Genomic DNA, 24,112 nt, shown 5'->3' with positions numbered 1-24,112 from the left:
ATAACATCCAGGCAGAGAGTCAAATCAAGAACACAATCCCATTTACAAATTAGCAACAAAGAAAATGAAATACCTAGTAATACAGCTAACCAGAGTTGAAAGATCTCTACAAGGAGAACTACAAAACACTGCCAAAAGGAATCATAGATAACACAGATAACTGGAAAAACATTCCATGCTCACGAGTAGGAAGAATCAATATCTTTAGAATGGCCATATTGCTCAAGGTAATCTACAGATTGAATGCTATTCCTATCAGACTACCAATGTTGTTTTTCACAGAATTAGAAAATTTTCTAAGATTCATATGAAACCAAAAAGCCTGAAGAGCTAAGGCAATCCTAAGCAAAAAAAAAGCAAATCCAGAGGCATCACACTATTCAACTTCAAACACTACTACAAGTCTACAGTAACCAAATCAGCATGGTAGTGGCACAAAAACAGACACATAGACCAATGGAATGGAATAGAAAACTCAGCAATAAAGCCACACACAACCATCTGATGTTCAACAAAGCTGGCAATAACAAACAATGGGGTAAGAACTCCTGATTCAATAAATGATGCTAGGATAACTGGCTAGACATATGCAGAATAATAAAATTGAATACTTCCCTTTCACCATATGCAAAAATTAACTCAAGATGGACTAAGGATTTAAATTTAAGACCTCAAACTATAAAAACACTAGAAAAATACCTAGGAAATACCCTTCTTGACATCAGCCTTGGCAAATAACTTTTGGCTAAGCCCAAAAAGCAACTGCAACATAAACAAAAATTGACAAGTGGGATCTAATTAAACTAAAGAGCTTCTGCACAGCAAAAGAAACTATAAAGAGTAAACAGATGCCTGTAGAATAGAAGAAAACATTCACAAGCAATGCATCTGACAAAGGTCTGATACCTAGAATCTATAAAGAACTTAAGCAAGAACCAAATAAACCCAGTAAAAAATGAGCAAAGAACATGAAAAGACACTTCCCAAAAGAAGTGTCCAACGAGCATGAAAAAATGCTACATCATTATCAGAAATACAAATCAAACCACAATGAGATACCATCTCATACCACTTAGAATAGCTATTATTATTTAATTCTTTTTATTTCATAGTTTTTGAGGTACAAGTGGTTTTTGGTTATATGAATGAATTATATAATGGTGAATTCTGAGATTTTGGTGCACCTGTCACCTGAGTAGTATACATTGTACCTAATATGTAGTTTATCTCACACCCTCTCTTCCCATCCTCCTTTCCATCCTCCTTCCCATCCTTCTTCTCATCCTCCTTCTCACCCTCCTTCCCACTCTCCCACTTCTGAGTCTCCAAAGTCCATTACAATACTCTGTATGCCTTTTGGTACTCATAGCTTAGCTTATAAATGAGAAAAGGTGTTTGGTTTTCCATTCCTGAGTTACTTCACTTAGCACAATAGCCTGGGGCTCCATCCAAGTTGTTGCAAAATACATTATTTCATTCTTTTTTTATGGCTGAGTAGTATTCCATGGTGTGTATATTCTACATTTTCTTTACTCATTGGTTGATGGGCACTTAGGTTGACTCCATATCTTTGCAACTGTGAATCGAGCTGCAATAACATGTGTGCATGTGTCTTTTTCATGCAATGACTTATTTTTGTTTTGATAGGTCGCCAGTAGTGGGATTGCTGGATCAAATGGTAAATATACTTTGAGTTCTTTAATGAATCTATCTGATAGTACCTATTGGGTACTATGCTCACTACCTGGGTGACAGGATCTGTACCCCAGACCTCAGCATCATGCAATATACCCATGTAACAAAGTTGCACATGTATTCCCTGTAGCCAAAAGTTGAAATTCAAAAAATGAATGGTTGTATAGGTCCTCAAAGTACAGTTTCTATTGAATGCATACTACTTTTACACCATTGTAAAGCTGAAAAATCTTAATTTGAACCATGATAGTTGGGGACTGTCTGTATATAGGGTTTGGTACCATGTGCAATTTTAGGCATCCATTGGAGGTCTTGGAACATATCCTCTGTGGATAAGGGGAGGGGCGAACTACTGTATGGTGTGCCAGGCATTATTTCAGTCCCAGAAAAAATGAGTAAAAGCCATTACAATAAAAAGGCAGCAGGCCCTATCCTCATAGAGCTTACATATGAGTAGAGAGAGCAAAAATCAAAAGTAAGCTGATCATATGTGTGTATGAGAAAAGTGAGGAGATGAGGAGTGCTGGAAAAATGATTAATTGTAATAGAGTGGTCAGAAAAGGCTTCTTTAATTTATCTGAAATAGAGCTAAAAGTCCTATGTAGCTATATATTCTGCATTTTGTTCTTTTGTAATTTTAAGTTCTGGAATACATGTGCAGGATGCGAAGGTTTGTTACATAGGTAAACATGTGCCATGGCAGTGCTCTGCACCTATCAACCCATCACCTAGGTATTAAGCCCTGCAAGCATTAGCTATTTACCCCATTGTTCTTCCTCCCCACAACCACCCAACAGGCTCCAGTGTGTGATGTTCCCCTTCCTGTGTCATGTGTTCTCATTGTTCTGCTCCTACTTAAAAGTGAGAACATGCAGTGTTTGGTGTTCTGTTCCTGTGTTAGTTTGCTGAGGATAATGGCTTTCAGCTCCATCCACGTCTCTGCAAACACATGACCTCTTTCCTTTTTATAGCTGCATACTATTCCGTGGGGTATATGTGCCACATTTTCTTTATCTAGTCTACCATTGATGAGCATTTGGGTTGATTCCATGTCTTTGTTATTGTTAACAGTGCTGCAGTGAACATATGCATGCATGTATCTTTATAGTAGAAAGATTTGTATTCCTTTGGATATATACCCAGTAATGCAATTGCTGGGTCAAATGGTATTTCTCATTCTAGGTCTTTGAAAAATTGCCACCTGTCTTCCACAATGAACTAATTTACATTTCTGCCAATAGTGTAAAAGCGTTCCTGTTTCTCCACAGCCTCTCCAGCATCTGTTGTTTCTGTACTTTTTAATTGCCATTCTGACTGGCATGAAATGGTATCTCATTGTGATTTTAATTTTCATTTCATTTGCTCTTGGTTCTCTAGTTCTTTTAGTTGAGATGTTAGGGTGTTGATTTGAAATCTTTGTAGCTTTCTGATATGGGCATTTAGTGCTATAAATTTCCCTCTTAACACTGCTTGAGCTGCATCCCAGAGATTCTCGTACATTGTCTTTTTGTTCCCATTGGTTTCAAAGAACTTCTTAATTTCTGTCTTAATTTCATTACTTACCCGGAGTCATTCAGGAGCAGGTTGTTCAATTTCCACATAGTTGTGTGGTTTTGAATTTCATAATCTTGAGTTCTAATTTGATTGTACTGTGGTCTGAGAGACTGTTGATTTCAGTTCTTTTTCATTTGCTGAAGAGTGTTTTATTTCCAATTATGTGATCAATTTTAGAGCAAGTGCCATGTGGCACTGAGAATAATATATATTCTATTGTTTTTGGTTGGAGAGTTCTGTAGATAATCAGTCCACTTGATCCAGAGCTGAGTTCAAGTCCTGAATATCCTTGTTAATTTTGTTTCAATGACTTAATATGTTCTTTTGTATTTTTCCTCCTTTAAAGCTATTTATTAAAATTAATGATTGTTTGAATTTTTTTCCTGATTTTTTGGGAGTGTGTTTTCCAATAGACTATAAATTTAGTGAAGATGGAATTGTGTCTATCTTGTTTACTCACTATTATATTCCCAGCATGTAACATTGTACCTGATGCATAAAAATTACTCAATGAATATGTAAAGTTGTTTATTATTAATGAACCCAAAATTAGAAATTAGAAAGTAACTCTTGAATGCAATCTATTATACTAGAGTAAAATGAAATGTTACATGTGAAAGTACTTTTTATCATGACAAAAGCTTAAAAGGGCAAAGTTAAACTGTAATGTAACGCTGCCTCAAATAATTTTGAGTAAGCGATATGGCATAAATAAAAGGTGAACATCTAGGGGACCATCTTAGCAGTATGGCACACCCCATTATATTGCAACAGAGAGAAAAAGTGGAGCTGTATTCTACGTCCAAACTCTGATCTCTATATCCCCTTCGTCCTTCCTCAAAACATAAAAAGAGTACCCACCAAATATTTATATCTATCTCTTTCCCTATGAATGCCTAAGATGCTAAGAAGATATGCACAATGATTCATCAAGACCATTTGATGTGGATGGGTGGGAATAAAATGAATTGAATTTCTTGTTAATTATTGAGTAATAGGTCAATTGGTAAATTAGAAAATTTTCCACTTTTGTGGACAATTAACTCTACGTCTGGCATTAAACGTCTCGTTGTCCTGGGCCTTATACTTCTGACAGCCTCACTTTACTCTTTAGCTGAGCTCTTCTCCATAGGGCAGAGTGGTGGGGCCAAAGAGATCTTTTTTCACTCAGAGAACTTACCATGTCTTTCATGATCTGGGTCCTGGAACCTCAGAATTCTTTGCCCAAAACAGCCCTGGCTTCACTTCTGGGCATGTGCAGGCTCTTCACAAAGCTCTACTTCCAAAGAACAGATCCCAAAGCTGATATGCCTATTCCAAAACCCAAGGAAGGGTGGCCTAAGATTGGCTCCTTGTGAGATGAATACAGAGCTCAATAGCTGGTGTGCCCACATACATGTTTGTGAGGTCCCTTGTAGTACAAGATAGAACCCAGGAAAGAAAGAGAAGGGAGAGCTGCCAGCTGAAGTCCAGGGCCTGGGCAAAAGGGCACCAGCTCTCTCAATTTGCTGCCATATTCTGGTTCAGGATTTGCGAGAATCTATATGAATTTCTGCAGGAATTCTGTTTGAATCTGGCCTTCTAACCTGGAATGGGCAATATAAACAGAGTTTGAGGTCTGCCCAAGCTGTAAACAGGAATTGGTTGGCTTGGCTTGAGGGTCTCACTGCTCATAGTGTGTGTCTCCTTGAGTAGATCCTGTGAATGTCAGGGCCAGGCCTGTCCACTTCCCAGTCTCAGACAAAACATGTAATTCTTTTTTCAAATTTTCCATTGAATGAAAAGAGAAACTGTGAAGACTGAAAATAATTCAATCCGGTAGAAACATATCTTAGAAAAAATAAAACTATGAGGCACATTCAAGACGTGAAACCCATGAGGTTTCCCTATGAGGTTGCCCTATCTTTGTAATATCAGCCTGTAGCTGGAGCTAACCACCACTCCCAAGGGTCCTGGGAGTGTCACACCCAGTGCTAACAAGTGGGGTGTGCCCCATGAAGATATCATTTCTCACAAAAATTTGTAACCACTCTGAGATTTATGTTGTAGGCCCTTTTCCTAGACTGTTATTTCCATGGAGAGAGACTTGAGAACTATACTAACAGTAGGATGCTAGTGGGTATTTTCTAAGTAAAGCCAAGAAGGCAATCAGGAAGCTGCAGGTCAAGAAGTCAAGGGATGTACAGTGTCTTGTCAATTATTCTAGTGAATGTGTTTAGAGAGAATAGCTATGAATTTACTTAGATTGAGGAAAAATGATTTAGCAAATTAAATTCCAGTTGAAGTGGGAAGTTTCAGTTTGGTCAGTGCTCTGCTAGAGACTTGAGATGTGTGCAGTGTCATTTTATTTCATGTTTCACTGACAGCTAACAATATTAGACATCTCGTAATATTTATTCACCATATGTTCTTCCCCTTTTGTAAACTATCTGTCCATGTGTTTGTCTACTGATACATTGGGGCACTAGGGTATTTCTTACTTAAATTAGTGTTTTGTAATTTTTGTTCATCTTTTATTTTGTAATACACAGGTTTTACATTTTATCAATTTACAGTACAGATTGTAGGGGATTGTGATTTATGTTGTACAAAATCCACATATTAGGACAAAAATAATCCTTAGCCAAATTTTGTCTTTTATTCAGGTGTGTGCTATGTAATGTTTAATCCTTTTTAAAAATTAAACCTTTTTATTTTGCAATCATTGCAGATACATAATCAGCAAGAAACAATAGAGAGATCCTGGGCACCATTTATGCAGTTTTCCTGAATAACATCTTGTAAAACTGTAGAACCATAGTCGAACCAGAGTACTGACACTGATAGAGCCAACATACAGAACATTTCAATCACCATAAGGATCCCTCAGGTTGCCTTTTTATATCCCCAACTCCTGTCTCTGACCCATGCCCCCTCACCCCTAACAATCACTAATCTGTTCACTTCTATAGTTTTGTCAGTTCAAGAATCTTATACAAATGGAATTACATAGTATGTAATCTTTTGGGATTGGCTTTTTCTGATACAGCATAATTCTCTGAAGATTCATTCAGGTTGTTCTGTATATTAATAGTGTTTTCCTTGAGATTTTCTAGGTAGACAATCAGCTTTTTCAAATACAATTTAATTTCTTCCTTTTTTTTTTTTTAACCTGTCTTTTATTTCCCTTTATTGCCTAATTGCACTTCATAGAACTTTGAGCGCTATGTTGAATAAGAGTCATTAGGGATGATACCCTTACCTTATTCTCAAGCTCAGGAAGAAAACATTCATTCAATCATTCACCATTAAGAATTATGTTAGCTGAAAGTTTTTGTGGGTGTCCTTTAATTCCTATTTTTTCTGAGCATTTTTTCATAAATGAGTGCTGAATTTTGTCAAATCCTTTTTCTGCATTCATTTTATGACATTTCTTCATTAGCTATTAATATTTGCACTACACTGATTGATTTTTAACTATTGAGCCAGTCTTCCATTCTTGGAATAAGTCTTACTGGGTCGTGGTATATAATTCTCATATATTACTGAATTCTATGTCAAATTGTGAAGCATTTTTTGTGTCTATGTTCATGAGCTATTGGTCTGTGGTTTTTTGTTATGCTGTTATTCATTACCCAAGTATTTTTATCATTTTTATTTTGAAATTTAATATGCAGGGGTCTATAATTTTATCAATTTGCAGTATACATTTTGGTATCAGGGTATTAATAGCTTCCTAAAATGAATTAGAAAATACCACCTTCTATTTTCTCAAAGACACTGTATAGAATTGCTGTCAAATCTTGACAAATGTGGTGGAATTCTGAAGGAAACAATTTGGCCCTGGAGACTTTCTGTTTCGGAATTTTTAAATCATGAGTTTAATTTTTTTTTAGTACTTATAAGGCTATTCAAATAATCTGTCTTACATTGGGTAAGTTGTAGTAGTTTGTGTTTTCTAGGGAAATGATCCATTTTGTCTAAATTGTCAGATTCATGTCTGTACAGTTCAGAGTATTTACTTATCCTTTTGATATTTGCAGTATTGGTAGCGATATCCCATTTCATCTCTGGTAAGTCCTTTTTTTTTTTTTTTGACAGTCTTGCTTGAGGTTTGTCAATGTAATTGACCTTTTCGAAGAACCAGCTCTTTGTTTTATTTTGTTTTATTCTTCTTTAAAGTGTTTATCGGTTTTCAATTTTATTGAGTTCTACCCTTTGTTATTGCATCTTTCTGCTGGCATTGGGTCTATTTTTCCTTCTTTTTTTTAGGTTTTTGTGGTGGAAGCTTAGGTTACTGGTTGAAGACTTTTCTAGAGCATGCATTTAGTGCTATATATTTTCCCATCAGTTCTGCTTTATGTGTCTCACAAATTTTGTTGTTTTCATTTTCATTCATTTCAGTGCATTTTTAAAATTTGAGATTTCCTCTATGACCATGGGTTATAAAACTATTGTTGTTCAGTTTTCAAGTGTTTGGAGATTTTTCCCATTATCATTGTTATTGATTTCTAGTTTGGTTCTTTTGTGGTTGGAGAAAGTACTTGTAGCGTATCAGTTCTTTTAAATTTGTTGAGGCTGGTTTTATGGCTCAGCGTCTATCTTTATACGTTGTTCTGTGAGAACTTGAAGAACATGTATTCTGCTGTTGCTGAAATGTTCTATATATATTAGATCCTATTGTCTCATGTTGTTGAGTTCTTTCATACTGTTATTGGTTTTCTGTCCAGTTCTACCAATTGTTGAGTGACGGGTGATAAAGGCCCCAACTACAATGAATGGATGTATCTGTTTCTCCTTTTAGGTCTATCAGTTTCACTTCACATATTTTCCAGCTTCGTTGTTTGCTGCAAGCACATTTATGATTGCTATGTTCTTTTGGTAAATCGACCATTTAATTATATAATGTCCCTCTCTGATAATTTCCTTAGTTCTGAAGCTGACTTTAACGTTAATACAGCCATTCCTGCTTTTTTTTGATGGTTTACATAATACACTATTTTATTTCTTTTAATTTCAACCCGACTATAGCATTATCTTCGAAGTGAGTTTATTGTAAACAGCATATAGTGTGTCATGTTTTTAAATTCACTCTGTCAATCTTTATATTTTAACTGGTTTTTCTAGTAATCACATTAGACACATAATTTATCATAGTCTATTGGTGTGTCATATTAGTGGTTATCTCATGTTCCTTTACCCTCCCTCATTTATAACATCACTGTCTTAAATCTTTCCTCTACATATATACCAGATGTTATGATTTTTCTTTCAATCCTAAGTCATAATTTAGAAAATTCAAGAGGAGAAATGAAACTTAGTGTACTGACCAATATTTTTCTTACCATGTTCATTGTTTCTAACTGAAATTTCAAGATTCCTTATCAATTTCCTTCGTGTTTGGAGAACGTTAGCCATTCTTTTAGGGAGATAAACTAACAACAAATTCTTAATTAAAAAAAAAAAAAAGGTCTGTGTATGTCCTGATTTCCTCTTATTCCTGAAAGATATTTTCACTGAGTAGAGCATTTTGTATTGACAGTTGATTTATTTCAGCACTTGAAAAATATCTGTTACTTCCTCATGGTCCCCACAGTTTCTGATGAGAAATCTTCTGTCGTTCAAATTGCTTTTACCATATAGAAAGTGCGTCAGTTTTTTTCTTGCTGCTTTCCAGATCTTTGTTTTTCTTCCTTAATCAGAAGTTTAATTACTATTTTTCTTGGTGTGAGTGTCTTTGGTTTATCCTGTTTGAGGTTTGCCCAGCTTCTCAAATTGTAGGTTTAAATCTTTGCAAAATGTGAGAAATTCTTAAGCCATTATTTAAGTACTTTTTCATTCTCTTCTCTTTCCTGGAATTCAATAACATAAATATTTGCTCTTTATCACAGGGTCTTGCTCATTTTTCTAGTCTATTCTAATTTCCTGTAAACTACTTCTTTCCTCTGTCTTTTCCATTCTGTTGTTGAGTCCATCCATGGAGCTTTGCATTTCAGTTATGGTATCTTTTGGTTCTATAATTTCCCTTTGATTCTTCTTTATATATTTTATTTATTTTCTGAGCTTTGTAGCATTTTTTCATTTGCCTCAAGCATGTTTATAATCACTTGCAGTAGCACTTTTATTATAGCCGCTTTAAAATATTTGTCAGATGATTCTAACAACTTTGTCATCTCAGTGTTAGCATCTATTAATTGTCTTCTGTCAGTCAGTTTGAGATCTTGTCCATTCATAACAAGTAACTTTTCACTGAATCTTTGACATTTTGTAATATGAGACTCTGGTTATTATATAAAGCTTCAGCCTGGAGTGATGACTCTTACCTGTAATCCCAGCCCTCCGGGACGTCAAGGTGGGAGGATCACTTGAGCCCAGGAGTTTCAGACCAGCCTGGGCAACATAGGAAGACCCCATCTCTAGAAAAAAGGTTAATGTTAGCAATGTGTGGTGGTGCACACCTGTGGTCCTAGCTACTCGGGAGGCTGAGGTGGAAGGACTGCTTGAGCCCAGGAGGTTGAGGCTGCAGTAAGCCCTGATTATTCCACTGCGCTCCAGCCTAGGTGACAGAATAAGACTCGTTCTCCAAAAACATATATACATAAAGAAAGAAATAAGCTTTTACTTCAGCTGGCTTTTTCTGTTATTGCTCAGCAGGGGGAAGTGAGTCCCTACTTTATTACTGCCAGAGAGAGGTAGAAGTTTAGGTTCCCCCTCAGCTTTCCTATAGAGGGGTCTACTCATTACTTCTGGGCAGGGTACAAGTCCTGGTCCTCACATGGTCTCCACTACCACCATGGTGGAGGTGGCCTCATTACTGAAGAGTAATGCCAAACATTCTGACTCTGCACTGAGCTGCTTTGATATCAAACAGTAAAGAAGGGAAAGAATACAGCATTAAGGCTGGGTAGGTGTTGAAATCTAGGCTTTCCATGTGGTCTCTCTTAAAATAGCAGGTATGGACTCTTTACTTCTGGAGGGGAATCAACAACACAGGTCCTTACTTAGCCTTCTGTGACACTATCCCGGCAGGGGTATTGGAGTAGCTTGTTGCAACCTCTTGAGGTGAAAGTCTAGACTTTCCACTTAGTTTTTACTGATATGGAGTGGGTGGTGGCTCACTTTTTCTTTTACTTTTTTTGTTAGTGTTTGGCTGGGGTAGGTTGTCTGAAGGTTTTCTGTCTTGCTGGGCTGCCCTACTGTAGTCCTTTGGCTAGAGAGAGCAGACTTTTATTGGGCCTGGTTTTTGGTCTACATATGTTGACATTTTGGGGTTATCTTCTTCAGCTTCTAGAGTGGGAAAGCACAGAAAGCAGAAAAGCACTGCAGTGTGGTCCAGAACCTGTCCTTCCCATTGAAAGCTGCATCTTCTAATCTTTTGACCATGAACACTCTTGTTTATTGTCCTTTCTGCTTTGGTATCTGTGCATTTCTGTTGAATTTGTGAGCAGTTCTCTAACACCATTGGCCTTGGAATACTTTTTCACTGTGCTTTCTAACTGATTATGAGATATGAGATATTATGGGATATGAGACAAAAAAACATCACAAATGTAATTCACCACCATATTATTCCTTACGTTGTGAAGTCTGTAGCTACTTGCCTTCTCTTCATCTTTCAGAGCCTCCTTCTGTTTGTTCTGTATGTAACGTCCAAGCTTGTTGTAATTAGGGGGAGGAATGGGAAGGAGCATCTAATTCAGACTTCCTGAAGTGAAAGTCCTTAAAGCTTCTTTTATTGCTCTCAGTTGGTTTGTAGGTATTTTATTTTCATTTTATAGGTGCCACATGGTTCATGTTATGTTCATTCTTAAGTTTATAAATACTCATGTATATAGTTACTATTTTTAAGTCTAATGTATGTAGGATCTAAAACACTTAAATTCTCCATTGTTTCTCAATTTCTCTTAACCTTCAGAGAGAGTCCCAAGAAGCATATATATGTATGAAAAACGTTCCAGAGAGCATCACATTTTATTACTAATTGCAGTTTTGATTCCACAACTCTGTATAACTTGGCATTCTGGTGAATTGGGCCCGAACATCTGTGAATCTTAAAAATAGTGGTTGCCTCATTATGGCTTCCTTATGCATAGGATTAAGAACACAGATCGTGGAATCAGACAGTCTGGCTTCCACACTCTAGCTGGGTGACCATGACCACGAAGAAGTTCCTGAATGTTCCAGTGTCAGTTTATTCACCTACAAAATGAAGATAATATGAGTATTAATTTGCTGTCATACAAATAGTCTTTTTTTCCCTGTAGGTAAGGGAAATCTAAGATCATTTTTCTCTGGTTGCTTTCTGTACTTTTTCTTTGTCTTTAGTTTTCAGAAGTTTAATTATATTGTGTCTTGATTTGGATTTCTTTGGTTAAACCTGTGTAGGGTTCATCCAGCTTCTTAAACTTACAGGGTTAAGTCTACAGTAAGGCTAAGTGTATTAATATGTATGTAGCATTTACAACAGTGTCCACCTCATAAGAACCATTAAGTGTTAGTGATTAGTATTACCACTGCCTTCCCTCAAAGCAGCACAGAAAGAAGAAAAGTGCTGCAGTATGGTCCAAAACCTGCTCCTCCCATTGAAAGGTGCATCTGCTAATCTTTTGACCATGAGGACTCCTGTTTATTGTCCTTTCTGCTTTGGTATCTGTGCATTTCTCTTGAATATGTGAGCAGCTCCCCAACATCATCGGCACTGGAATACTTTTCCATTGTGCTTTCTAACTGATTATTATTATACTAATAAAGATCACACCTTCCTTATCTTTGTAATTGCAGTAAAGTGCACTGGTTTCTTAGGCATTCTAGGAGCTTTTTAGTGTATGTGTGTGTGTGTTTGCATGTCCAGGTAGTCAATTATTTTATAGGTAAATTATAATTTCAGTCACTATATCTTTTACTTCAGTTACACTGCTCAGGACTTGAAAAATGTGATTTTCTTTGCTCTCTGTTTTCATTTTTCTTTTTCTGAGACACACATAAAATGCTCTGTCACCCAGGCTAGAATGCAGTGGTGTGAACATAGCTCACTACAGCCTTGACATCTCAAATGATCATCCCACCTCAGCCTCTCGCCTCGCATGGCTAGTGTTTCTGTTGTTGTAGAGACAGGGTTTTACTATTTTCCCTAGGCTGTTCTTGAACTCCTGGGCTCATGTGATCCTCCCACCTCAGTCTCCCAAACCACTGGGATTATAGGCATGAGCCAGCAAGACCAGCCTGTTTTGATTTCTTATACAGGTAAAATATCCATCCTCTAATTTCCATGTCAACAACTTCTCTGTCACAATTAACATTTTCTCTCCCTATGCTCTGCATTCAGGCATCTCATTAATTATTTATTTTTTACTGCCTTCAACCTTTTTATTGATAATTTTATTGCTGGGTAACAAACCTGCACGTTATACACATGTACCCTAGAACTTAAAGTATATAAAAAAAATATTTTTAGACACTGTTGCTCCTTTGTTATAGAGTTACGTTGAGCAGAGAGGAAAAACCAAGTATTTTCTTATCTTCTTCTGGTCTATCTGCATAGGTAAAGAAAAGTCTAGGGCATTTAGGTTTTCTTATCTTCTTCTGGTCTATCTGCATAGGTAAAGAAAAGTCTAGGGCATTTCTTTGTCCAATGTTTTACAATTTCTATTCGTATTTTTTAATTGTATTTTTTATATGTATTTTTATGGTCTTTTAAAGGAAATTTAAAGATGGTGGATCAGGTATAACTGGTGTGCTACCATTTTAACATAGATATCTTTCAAGTGACAACATGCTATAACTGTTACTCATGTGTGACCTTGAGTATGTAATTCTTTGAACTCAAGTTTCATCATATTTAAAATGGGGTAGGAAGAGAGTGTTAAAATTATGTTTTCCAGTTGCAAACGATCTTTAATTATCTGTTTGTATTCATAGGAATGTTTAAATTATGAGGTAGAGATAATGAAATTTAACAAATGCAGATGATTTTAAAATACATATATTTAGCCCAGATTCAGGCAATTGATTGACTACCAAAAACTCCACTCAAAAATAAATGCCTGTGTAAGGTATAACAATTCTGATACCACTACACATCTATTTTGGAGTTGAACAATTAAGTAAATGGAAACATCTAGGCTTTTTATTACTGGGGTGAGAGTTTACAAGTAAGCAAGGGGAAGAGGCCAGATTAGAACTAAAAGCATTCTAATAAATTAGAATTGAAAACACCCTTATAAACTCATGTTCAGCATAACATAGTTACATATAGAAATGTTTATAAATATGTTAATATACATGTAGATTTCCTTACTCTCTCAACTGAAAGGGTCTGGAAGCAACAACATCCTAGGAGTAACAAGCACATCTAGTGCCCAGATTTGATTTTAACACCTTTCTTGAATAAATGGAGTTCGGGCTCCTTGGAAAATGGGCTGATTCTAAGACTGGGGCAGAATGTATCTGTGATGATCCTGGAACATCCTTTAGTACCAAAAAAAATAAGGAAGTGCTCAAAAAAAATACAACAACTCCACACAAGGATGAGGGCTTAGCAAAGGGACACCAGAACCAACTGAAAGGGCCCCCACTGGCCAAAGCCACAGCAATTTGAGCAACAAAATAAGTAAAGTGGTATTAGATTATAACCAAAAGTATAAAATGAGTATCCATGAATCCATATGGATATAAATAGTTGAGTGAATTAGTAAATTGGTGAGAGTAGACAAATCTCCCATGCAGAAGAATCCAAATAATTATGTAGATGTTCTGTCCTCAAATAAATAGATCGTAACTTCCCCACTCCTTAAGTATGAACTGTGGTTGGTGATTTCTTTTGAAGGAGTACAGTATAGAATGGAGGGAAAAACAGTACCTTTACAGAGAAATCTGGCAAACACTACCTCAGCCAGGTGATCAAGTTCAATATTCAGCAATAAGTCATGTTGTTAGTGTGTGCTCTTGATATGACATGATAAGAATTGCACTTCGCTTCTGTGATATTCCTCCTTAAAACACACAACCACAGTCTAGTTATGAAATTAAAAAAAAAAATCAGACAAATCCCAAGGGAGGAAAATTCTACAAAATACCTGTTCAGTACTTCTCAAAACTTTCAAGATCATCAAAAACAAGGGAAGTCTTGAGAAACTGTCACAGCCAAGAGGAACCTAAGGAGATATTATGATTAAATGCAACGTCGTATTCTAGTTGGGATCCTGGAATAGAAAAATGATATTTTGTTAAAAACAAACTAAATAAATATGAATTAAGTATAAACTTTAGTTAGTAATTTATCAGCATTAATTTATGAATTATAACTAATACACCATACCAATGTAAGATGTCCGTAATAGAGAAAATGGGCTGTAGGATGTGTGGGAACTCTATCAACTGCAATTTTTTCCTGTAAATTTCAAACTGCTCTGAAATAAAAATACCTGTGGAATAAATGACTGAATGGAAGGAAAAACAGTGTAGGAAACAAGGACAGAGATTTTAAAAATTTATGTACTGAAGAGAGCTTTGCATAAAATATATTGGGTATATTGGGTTAGTTTTTAAATATAGACTAGAATAATTGTTTTCTCTTGCAAAAATAGATGCAAATAGAAGACAAAAATTTGAACACTGTGACACAGCCAGCACATAGCCAATAGCATTTGATTTCAGTAAATAGCTTATAGTAATCAGGCCAGGGACAGTGAGCCAGCTATTAGAACTATTTTTTTCCAATAAAATAATTGCCTTAATTCAGACTGAGAAAATATTTGGGGGAGGATGGTTAGAGTAGTAAATATACCCAACAAAATTATTAATTAGTTTTACACAGCTATGGCCAAAGACACAGAAATAATGGGCTCTTATTAGAGAAATAAACCAAAAGAGGATATGAACTGTATTGCACAATTGTGTTGGTTTGAAACTGAGAGTTTCTCAGACTTCCCTTGTTTCCGATGATCTTGAAAGTTTTGAGAAGTACTGAAAGCCATATTTTGAAATCCCATTTGATACAGAATCATCTTAAAATGATGAGTTTGTCATGTAATTGTTTTTCATAATGTAGATAAATGATACATCAATGTCTTATAAATATTTCCCAGTAATCTAATGATCATATGCTATTTTTATGCTTCCTTTAATTTTCAAGGAATTTTTAATGCTTGATGATTTTTAGCCAATTCAGTTTACTTTTCCTTCATTACAATAAAATGTTGTCAAATTAAATACACACATGCACAGAAGAAGGAAACTATTCATAATCCCACGTTAACTGTTTAAAATATATTTCCCATTAGGTTTAAGTGCTGGGATTATAGACATGAGCCACTGTGCCTGGCTGAGTTTTTAATTTTGAACTATAATTGTGACTATATGTATATTTAATTTGTATTCTGCTTTTTATCAGTTTACTACAGTATTTTTATGTATTTTAAAATTTTAATAATGTGTTGTTATATCTTGATTTACTAGTTCGTTGGATATTTAGAGTTTTTCCCAGGGATATTTTATTCACTCATGTATGTCCCAATTCCAGAAGAAAAATCGAAACCCAGTGATTTTGTGTCTGTGTGTGTTGTGACTATAGCATTCTTGCATTTGAAACTCAGGAAGGAAACAACTGGGGTCTAAACAGCCAATTTTGGAGGTCTAAAATATAAAGGTTTTTTTTTTTTTTTTTTTTAAACTGCCATATTCATTCCCTTTAGCATCCTGAAGTTTGAGCTCACAGTCTGGTTGGCCATATAATAAAGTGGCAAATGCTGCATCTCAGACATCAGAGAACCAGCACCTATGAAAGTAGGCTTCCGACTTCACCTTCTCTCGCAGGGTATCATTCCCCTCAGGAGAACAGTTGTCAGAGCTGCACTAAGTCATGCGCTTCATGAGTTTCCAGAGGCAGATCCATGACAAACTCTGGTAGGACCAGAACAAACACAGCAAGCCACTTCTAGTCGGCATTGCCAGTTAGTTTTCCAGCAAGCCAATGAAAAGGCCTGTCAAAGTTATACCGTTGCTTCTGGAAGAAATGTCACAGTACTGGTGATATTTGTTTCATTGGAAGACAATACATTTTGCCTTGATTTTCCTGTCTTTACTATCCATTACTGAAGCAGCTACATCGTCTAGGGTAAATACCCAGGTTTCGTCATCTTGTGCCAGGAAAATTTAGGAGCAGAGGTTTAATAGGCAAGAGAAAGGAAAACAGCTCTCTAGTGACAGAGAGGAGAGTTCTGAGGGTAAAAGGCAGCCTGCTGGTGGTGGATCCGCCGGATTTTATAGTCTGGCTTGGAGAGGCAGTGTTTGATTTACTTAGGACTCACAGATTGGTTTAATCAGGTATGACGTTTACATAGGGCACTGGGGAAGGCTGGCTGCCTCACCCTAATCTTATTATGCACATGAACTTACCCCTTGGCCAGGGCCATCTTGTCTGCTCCTTACTGTACATGTGGGTGGCAGAGAAGGCAAGATGGAGCTGCCATTTTGAACATGGTTGGCACAACTGCCAGCACCTATGGCTACAACTCGATTTTACAGGCTGCTCTTTGTTAGAAAGAAAAATGATTTGGGGCTGCTCTTCATTAAAAGGAAATCCTTACCAAGCACTTCTGCACCCTCACTATCTGCCTGTTATAAATAAAGTTTTGGTGCCACAAAAGAAATAGCACTCGAATAGAAAATTTTCTTTTATTTCTTCTCAGCAAGGCAGTTTACTTCTATAGAAGGGTGTGCCCTCACAGATGGAGCAATGGTGAGTACACACCCGGACAAGGGAGTTTCGAAAAGGGGGTTTATTCCTGACACACTTGGCCCCTGCTGCTGTGTAGTTCCCCTATTGGGTAGGGTTAGACAGCACAGGCTAAACTAATTCCGACTGACTAATTTAAAGAGAGTGATGGGGTGAGTGGTTTGGTGGGAAAAATGGTTATGACGAGCAGGATATCGGAATGAGTCAGGGTGGAGCAGGTAATCAGAAAAGGTTGCTTTATGAGGAAGTTAAGTTTAGAAGTAGAAGGCAAAGAATTGAACCTACTGACATATTGATTCTTTGAAGAGAAATTTAGAACTCATATCTAACATGTCTAACTCCTGTGTCATTGCATTGCCACACAATGTGATGGGATGTTTCCATATGCTGCCATCTGACCTCAGTGCCAATTAGATACATACTTATAACTCTTGATGTTATATCAGACATGATAATGGTACATTGGACTTGGACACAACAGCCATTTATCAGGCCACCAAGTATATGTTTAGCACACTGAATTTAAAAGGTCTAGTGTTGGTAGGAAACACAGGTGATGGACTTCAATAACTAAAGTGACTGTATGCTTCTCAAATTCACCAGTCAAATGACATTAACATTTCCCAAATATAGTTTTACCAGTACTGCCATCACCAGCCAACACATGTTTAAGTAAAACTTAAAAATGTCCTTGGGCAGCCATCTTAAAGGCTCTTCCAGAAGTATCTGTTCCTCACCTGACTGAGCCGAAATATATTTGTTTGTTGGTTTTTAAATCTGAGTTCATGATGAAAATGGGAACACTGAAAATGTCAAATATTGCAGCATGAAAATGCCTTCATATATTTTCATGATAAATCATAAAAATGATGAACCATTTGAATTAAAAACTCTCCAACTCATCAGGATTGTATGCATTAATTCGTATAATATTTATTAAGAACCTACTAGGTGCCAGGCACTATTCTATGTGCTGTAAGGAAAGCAGATAAAATTCCTGCATTCATGGAGCACATCTTTTTCACAGCCCAGAATTAAGGAGCCACTGCCTCCTGAGGTGAAGTTGGTAATGCCAGGAAAATGACCAGTACTGGAAAAAATCTTGACCAGACACTGGAAACCCCTTACATTCTACTCCAAGTTCACCTCTGTTGACATAGAGTGAGCAGATAAAAAGATGCGAGAAGAGGAAATCAAAATCTTCTAAAATGAGAGAGAGAAACTATGAAGCAAGTACTGATTTTCTGATCGATGAGCAAGTTCCCGATTTTATGTATCATCTGGGGACTGGGGAAATTTGTTGGTTAAAGGAAAGGAGGGTGGGAGGGAAACCAGCAAGATTGAGCTGGATACAGTCTACAAAAAACCCTACCATGTAAGAAAGAGAAAATGCTTAATATGCACTAAAATCTGGATGTAAATCAGAGTTCAAAAGCCACACATTGCTCAAGTAGAAGCAAAACTTGGAATACTGGGTTTTATGACTGGTTTTGAACTAGGAAGCTGCTCATGCTTTTAAAATTTTGTGGGGTAGTTTTTGGTGGTGGGAGGAAGCAGAAACTACAGAGGGCCATGGGGAGTGAGAAAGGTTCATGGCAAGCTAAGGGCCAATACTGTCCAATTAGATTTTTTTTTTAAATCCAACAAGAGCAGTCACTAAATTTAGAGGCTCAGTCCACACTGCATTTAAAGGATGAAAAAGCAGGGCCACAGCTTTGGAATTATTCTCTATCTTGTCTGGATGGGAAAAGGAAAGTCATTTGGGAGCCTGCCAAACATTGTATGGAAAATACAAAAGTGAGCCCAGGAAGAACACAGATTAATTTTCCCCAAGGAAAACAGACACAAGGAAGAAGAAAAGAACTAGAGTATATGATAGAGACAGAACATACTAACTTGCATCCCTTAAACACAGTCTCTCATCACATCCTTGAAGACATTATTTGGATAATTTACCACTGTTGTGTCAAAAGAAGGCAAAGTAAAGGACAGGCTGTGAAAAGGGGCTCAGAAGAAGTTAGAAAAACATGGACCTTTGTATATTTTCCTGTCATAAAATACTAGTTTGTGTGGGAAGAAGCAAAATAGAGTTGAACTTGGTTAAAGAAGAGGAAGTGAAATGAAGAGTGGCTCGTTGTTGAGGCAAACGGTGCCTGTGGATTTCAGCCAAGCCACAAATGTTGCATTACCAGCATAATGCTCCTCTACCAGAAACTCGATGCATCATTGTGGAATTGTGCTCACTGCACATAGTTTGGTCCCTTTTAACACATCAAGTGCTGTTTTTGTCATATGATAAATAATTTGTGTCTCCTTAGATGAGAGTGACTCTAATCAATTTCTCTTAAAACTTGAAGTGAAAAACTGTAAGGCATGAATAAATAATTTCTTCTGAATTAATATCAAGTATCATCTTGATCTAAATATGCATCTTCAAAGTTGGGAAGGAGAATTTTGGAAAGGTTTATGTCTGTGAAACATTGAGTGAAACAAAAATCTCTGATTTCCCCTATAAATGGCTACTCTTAATGGGACTCTCAAACTAAGACAGGAATGGTTGCCTGGTTCGTCAGCATGACGAGGTTTCAAATATTAGCTAGCCATGAAGAGTGATACAGTCACTAGATATGAACTGAAAGAAAGGATTTTTTCTGCATCCCTAAGGCTGTACTGTGATGTAAACACACACACACACCCCAATGACATCAGTCGAAACTTCCTGTGAGCAACTGGGAAAGGGACTTGGCTCAGAATTCCAAGAAAATCAACCTGAGATTTTAAACCATACTTCTTTCCAGTGCTTTGCAATTGATTCCATTTCAATGAAATTATCATTGTCTCTGGTTCCAATAGCAAACTGAAGGGAGAAGTGAATTAGGAAGAAAAATATTTTGTTGGAAAAAAAGACATGACTCTGTGGAAACATTTCAGAGGGGCCCCAAACAGATGAAATCTAAAGTTGCTAGTCCCATGATCTGTCAGGTTACCTGGAAACAGATGTTCCATGGAACTATGGCAGTGGCTGAAGGTGAGTAGGGATAGGAAGATGAGAACAAAGACCAACAAACACCTCCTCTTTCCTTCAGCCTCATTTGTGTTCCTGACACCAAAGCTAAACTGCTATTTGGCAAACAGAGAAGAAGAAGAGAGAGGAAGTCACAGTATATTTCCATTTTTTGTCCAGTTTCCAGTTCCATGTCAGTAGAGCTGAACCTTGGATGGCCTACCAACTCCCTACGGAGGTCTGCTTGGCAGAATGAAGGAACTTGTGTTAAAGGACAGCCTTCTGTGGCTCTCAGTCCACAATCTGTCCATCCCCTCTGACCTCCATCAGTATAACAGTGATGATAGCAAGACAAAGAAAAACTCTACTTCTCATCAAAAATACAAGAATTTTATGCAGGGAAGACACTAGACAGTGCCTCCTTGGCCAAAGTCCAGTCTGGCTACAGAAATTTGTCTGCAAAAAGAAAGTAAAAGCTGTCCTGTGCCTCAAACAGTGGGTGGTCTAAGTCCACACACACACAGCAGCTTTTCCATGACTGACAAATGGCACAATTAGTGGATTATTGGTGTGGTAATGTGAAAATGTCCATTAGAGATAACATGGCTTAGCCGGGCATGGTGACACATGTCTGTAGCCCCAGTAACTCAGGAGGCTAGGGTAGGAGGATTATTTGAGCCTAGGAGTTTGAGGCTGTAGTGTGCTTTGATCATGCCTATGAATAGCCACTGCACTCCAGTCTGAGCAACATAGCACAACCCCGTCTTTTAAAAAAATAGAGAACATAGCTTATCAGTAACAACCACTGACATAACCAGCATACCTGACTATAATAAATTTTGAATTGCATTATAATGTGTAATCAGTTAATTGCCAAAATTAATGTGCTTTTTGACATGAGGTTCTGAATTGCTGGGTGCTGAAAAAATTGCCTGTGGTATAGTCAACTATTTTTGAGAGTAGCCAAGAAAAGAATTCAGGTCTCCTGCTGGCTGTTCCAGGCTTAATGATTTACCTTTGGTAGACACAGTGCTTGTTTTGGATTTCACACAAGTTGGCATGAAATCCACAAAACTTTGAACAGATGGTCCCCAAGGCCACCTATGTCCTCAAGTAAGAATTCAATGCAATGTCTTTTGTTAACAAGAGATGTATGTCAGGAGAGAAAATCTCTCAAAATTTTAGAGAACTGTCTTTGGATATACCCAGGCCTGCCACCGCATCACTTTTGAAGGCTTCGTTTCTTACTGGGGTATTCCCTGAAAGTCTTATCTGGGACCATATGTAAGAAAACCTCTCATTTTCTGGAGAGCTCTGAGGCTTTCAATGAATATCTGCAGCATTGTGGAAGCTCTGCTTTCTAGTGGAACTTCCTGGAGTTGTGAGCCTTATTTTAATTATTTTTAGTTGACACATAATGTACATATTTATGTGATACAGTGATATTGTGATACATGTATAAAACGTATAATGATCAAATTAAGGTAATTGCATATCCATCACATGAAACATTTATTCTTTTTTTGTGTTGGGAGCATTCAAAATCCCATCTTGTAACTATTTGAAAATACACAAAATTAGTGTTAACTATAGTCATCCCACAGTGCTATAGAACACTAGAACTTATTCCTCCTATCTAGCTGTAATTTTGTATCTATTAACCAACCTTTTCTATCTTCCTCTCTGCTTCCAAGCTTCTAACAAGCATAATTATATTTCGATGAGCTCAACATTTTTTTAGCTTCTACATGAGAACGTCAAATATTTATCTTTCTGTGCTTATTTCATTTAACATAACGTCCTCCAGGCTCATCCATGTGTACGTGTACATTTTCTTTGTCCACCCACCTGTTGATGGACATTTAGCTTGATTTAATATAATTTTCATTGTGAATAGTGCTGCAATGAAATAAGGAGGTTGAGACATACCTTAGATATATTGATTTCCTTACCTTCGGATAAATAACCAGCAGTGGGATTGCTGGATCATATGGTAGTTCTGTTTTTGGTTCTTTGAGGAACTTCCATACTGTTTCTCATAATGGCTGTACTGATACATTTCCAACACAACATATAAGATCTTCCTTTCTCTGAATCTTCATGAGCATTTTATTTTTGTCTTTTTGATCATAGCCATTCTAATGAGGTGAGATGGTACCTCATTGTGTGGTTTTGATTTGCATTTCCCTTATGGTTAGTGATGTTGAGCATTTTTTAATTTACTTGTTGACCATTTGTATGTCTTCTTTGGGAAATGTCTATTCAGGTATTTTGCCCATTTTTAAATCATATTATTTGATTTTGTTGCTGTTGAGTTCCTTTTATATTCTGAATATTAGTTCCTGGCTGGATAATGTTTGCAAATATTTTCTCCCATTGTACAGGTTGTCTCTTCACTTTGTTCACTGTTTTCTTTGCTATGCAGAAACCTTGATTTGACATCATTCTATTTGTCTATTTTTGCTTTTGTTGCCTGTGCTTTTGAAGTCTTAGCCATAAAATCAATGCCTAGGCTACTGTCTAATTTTCAGTGATATATTCAAGTCTTTAATCATTTTGAGTTTATTTCTACATACGGCGAGAGATAGGAGTCTAGTATTCTTCTGCATATGGGTATCCAGTTTTCCCAGCACCATTTATTGAAGATAGTTTCCTTTCTCCAATGTAAGTTCTTGATGTCTTTGTCAAAATTCAGTTGGCTGTAAGTATAGGGATTTATTTCTGAGTATTCTATTCCATTGGTCTATATGTACTTTTTAATTTCAGTCCCATGGTGTTTTGGTTACTATAGCTTCATAGTATATTTTGAACTCAGATGGTGTGATACTTCCAGCTTTGTTCTTTTTGCTCAGGATTGCTGTGGCTTATCAGGGTCTTTTGTGGTTCCATACAAATTTTAGGATTGTGTTTTCTGTTTCTGTAAATGATGCCATTGACATTTTGATAGGGATTGTACTGAATCCATAGATTCCTTTGGGAAATGTGGTTATTTTAACAATATTCTTATAATCCATGAGCGTGGAATGTCTTCCTATTTGTGCATGTGTGACCTCTTTAATTTCTTTTATCAGTGATTTTGAGTTTTCCTTGTAGAGCTCTCTTACCTCCTTGATTAAAGTTTTTTTTGTCTCTAGCTATTATAAGCAGGATTGCTCTATTAATTTCTTTTTCAGCTATTATGTTATAGGAATATAGAAACAGTAGTGATGTTTTTTTTTCTTTTTCTTTTTGAGATGGAGTCTTGCTCTGTCTCCCAGGCTGGAGTGCAGGGGTGTGGTCTCGGCTCACTGCAACCTCTGTTGCCTGGGTTCAAGCAATTCTCATGCCTTAGTCTCCCAAGTAGCTGGGACTACAGGCATGCACCACCATGCCTGGCTAATTTTTTTTTTTTTTTTTTTTTTTTTTTTTTTTTTTAGTAGAGATGGGGTTTTGACACGTTGGCCAGGCTATATGTTGATTTTGGATCCTGTAACTTTACTGAATTATCAGTTCTAACAGTGTTTTTGGGGAGTCTTTGGGTGTTTCAATATACAAGATCATGTCATCTATTAAGAGGGACAATTTGACTTCCTCTTCCAATTTGAATGCCCTGTCTTTCTTTTTCTTGTCTAATTCCTATAATACAGTGAGTAGGAACGGTGAAAGTAGGCATCCTTGTCTTGTTCTGGTTGTTAGAGAAAAAGCCTTCAGCTTTTTCTCATTCAGTATTGGGTTAGCTGTGGGTTTGTCACATACGGCCTTTTTAATGTTGAGGTCTGTTCCATCTATGGCAAATTTGTTGATTGTTTTTCAACAGGGATGTTGAATTTTACCAAATGCCTTTTCTGTGTCTATTGAGATGGTTACATAGTTTTCTTCATTCTATTGATATGATGCATCACATTTATAGATACAGGTATTTTGAACTATCCTTCCCGCTCTGGTAAAAATTCTGCTTGATCATGCTGTATTATCTTTGTGATGTGGTTGGATTTGGTTTGCTAGTATTTTGTTCAGGGTTTTTGCATCTATGTGTATCAGAGATATTAGCCTGTTGTTTTTGTTGTCCTTATCTAGTTTTCTTTTTCTTTCTTAAGTTCTGGGATACATTGCAGAATGTGCAGGTTTGTTACACACAAGGTATAAACATGACAGGGTGGTTTGCT

At 36.8% G+C, this 24,112-nt stretch overlaps 1 long non-coding RNA gene across 4 annotated transcripts in view; it reads right to left on the bottom strand.

Annotated features, from left to right (window-relative positions):
• Window positions 1-6,666: 6,666 nt before the first annotated feature.
• Window positions 6,667-24,112, bottom strand: part of LOC107130592 (uncharacterized) — a 130,779-nt gene continuing 113,333 nt past the window's right edge. Inside the window, exons 3-5 of one of the 4 annotated variants that reach the window (XR_010577239.2) lie at window positions 14,304-14,429; window positions 14,087-14,219; window positions 6,667-11,427 (exon numbers count right to left, since the gene is read on the bottom strand). This is a non-coding gene — a long non-coding RNA (uncharacterized lncRNA). The remainder of the gene's footprint in view (window positions 11,428-14,086; window positions 14,220-14,303; window positions 14,430-24,112) is intronic. The other 3 variants (XR_010577240.2, XR_001492900.4, XR_012417195.1) reach the window with 3 other exon arrangements.

The sequence above is a fragment of the Macaca fascicularis genome, chromosome 8, assembly GCF_037993035.2.
Source record: "Macaca fascicularis isolate 582-1 chromosome 8, T2T-MFA8v1.1".
NCBI lineage: Eukaryota > Metazoa > Chordata > Mammalia > Primates > Cercopithecidae > Macaca > Macaca fascicularis.
The sequence above is the reverse complement of the archived record's forward strand: the minus strand, read 5'-3'. Positions and strand labels throughout refer to the sequence as shown.